This window comes from Schistocerca gregaria, unplaced genomic scaffold (assembly GCF_023897955.1).
Source record: "Schistocerca gregaria isolate iqSchGreg1 unplaced genomic scaffold, iqSchGreg1.2 ptg000640l, whole genome shotgun sequence".
Lineage (NCBI taxonomy): Eukaryota > Metazoa > Arthropoda > Insecta > Orthoptera > Acrididae > Schistocerca > Schistocerca gregaria.
In genome coordinates this window covers 235,001-237,500 of record NW_026062026.1, presented here as the reverse complement: position 1 = coordinate 237,500, position 2,500 = coordinate 235,001, and positions in this window count along the sequence as shown.

Below are 2,500 nucleotides of genomic sequence, written 5' to 3'. Positions count from 1 at the left end.
CACGCGCCAACACGTCCGCAGAGCTGCGATACAAACCACCTGCGAGAACCGCTGGGGGCGACCGAGCAGCAGACGGCGTCGCGACGCCGAGTGCCGGGCGGCGGCGCATCCTCAACGCACACAGTCCGCAATCGGACCAGCACACTGCAGATGTCCACCGCGCTTCGCACCGGGCTCGGCAGAACCCACTTTGGCCGCCTGGCGCCGCGCGCAGGGTGCGCCGGCGCATAGCTGGGACGCCAGCCGGGCCCGTCGGCCGGCGCTCCTGCCACTGGGCGCCCCCCACCAGCCGGCTGTAGTGCGTGCGCTCACGCAGCGCGCGGCCAGCACGCCGGGCGGCCCCCCCTCACCGGCCGGGGACTGTCCCGCCAAGCCACAGCCTCGTATCGCTTCATACCCACATGGCCAACTCAGGTTCGGGGGCATGGCGGGTACCGCCGAAACAACCGGTTCACAGATGTACCGATCGTCGCTATCACCGATGCACCTGCAGCGCGAACAACCGCTCAACAACTGATTTCCAGTTCATTTGCGGATCTTTGGCAGCAAACGTATACGTCAATCTACATTTGCGAAATCTACGATTCTGGCATGCCTGCATGTTATGTGTCACGACACGCTACATCAGCCCACATACACACTGCGGCATGTACACGAGAGAACACGTGGAAGATGGTCCGCGCACGTGTGCAATGTCCCTTGCGCGGTCGACTGTCAACCGGCCTCTGTAGCATGTCGCAGATGTGGAACGCGGTCCACCGTGCTATCATGTTGTGTGGGGCAATACGATTAAATAGGAAAACCCTCGTCGCTACATCAACAGACGGCTCACGCTGATTCCCGGCAGAGGGAGGAGGGGGGGGGGGGGGGCCAACATGCAATACTTTCGTCCGTACCTACTTACCACATGTCTGTACGGCGTACAACAGTGCAATCTCGCTGTAATGGGGAGACGAGACAAGTAGCATCGTGCACAACATATGGCCCTTATGATTCGCCATTGTAGGGCGCAGCCGGTGTACGGTCAAGCATGTGCCACATTATGTCACTCAGTACGTAACGACGGATGATCAGTGTGGGTTACGCGTACATCAGCGGACAGTCCACACAGGCCGTACCACAACGTACACTGACTGCATCGACAACCGAATGCAACTGAACAGCTGCAAGGCTCATTTCACAAACAAACGCCTGACCGACCAGCTTGGAAGGGCAGGAGGGGAGGGCGATATTCGTTCTGTAGCGGTACACCCTTCCAGTGGTTAGCGGGACTGTGTAGAAAGTACGCAACACTCGAAAGACCTTTATGTGAGGGTACGCACCATGGCATCAAGAAATACACATGACACCAGAGGATCCAAGCAGTGAACTATGTTCAGAGGGTTGCTGTTAGGCAAAGCTACATTCCTGTGACGTTACATGTGACAGTTAAGGTGCAGTGTAAGTTAGGTTAAGGTGCAGTGTAAGTTAGGTTAAGGTGCAGTGTAAGTTAGGTTAAGGTGCAGTGTAAGTTAGGTTAAGGTGCAGTGTAACTTAGGTTAAGGTGCAGTGTAACTAAGGTTAAGGTGCAGTGTAAGTTAGGTTAAGGTGCAGTGTAACTTAGGTTAAGGTGCAGTGTAACTTAGGTTAAGGTGCAGTGTAACTTAGGTTAAGGTGCAGTGTAACTTAGGTTAAGGTGCAGTGTAACTTAGGTTAAGGTGCAGTGTAACTTAGGTTAAGGTGCAGTGTAACTTAGGTTAAGGTGCAGTGTAACTTAGGTTAAGGTGCAGTGTAACTTAGGTTAAGGTGCAGTGTAACTTAGGTTAAGGTGCAGTGTAACTTAGGTTAAGGTGCAGTGTAACTTAGGTTAAGGTGCAGTGTAACTTAGGTTAAGGTGCAGTGTAACTTAGGTTAAGGTGCAGTGTAACTTAGGTTAAGGTGCAGTGTAACTTAGGTTAAGGTGCAGTGTAACTTAGGTTAAGGTGCAGCGTAAGTTAGGTTAAGGTGCAGCGTAACTTAGGTTAAGGTGCAGCGTAACTTAGGTTAAGGTGCAGCGTAACTTAGGTTAAGGTGCAGCGTAACTTAGGTTAAGGTGCAGCGTAACTTAGGTTAAGGTGCAGCGTAACTTAGGTTAAGGTGCAGCGTGGGTTAGGTTAGGGGCCAACGTGGGTTAGGTTAGGGGCCAACGTGGGTTAGGTTAGGGGCCAACGTGGGTTAGGTTAGGGGCCAACGTGGGTTAGGTTAGGGGCCAACGTGGGTTAGGTTAGGGGCCAACGTGGGTTAGGTTAGGGGCCAACGTGGGTTAGGTTAAGGGCCAACGTGGGTTAGGTTAAGGGCCAACGTGGGTTAGGTTAAGGGCCAACGTGGGTTAGGTTAAGGGCCAACGTGGGTTAGGTTAAGGGCCAACGTGGGTTAGGTTAAGGGCCAACGTGGGTTAGGTTAAGGGCCAACGTGGGTTAGGTTAAGGGCCAACGTGGGTTAGGTTAAGGGCCAACGTGGGTTAGGTTAAGGGCCAACGTGG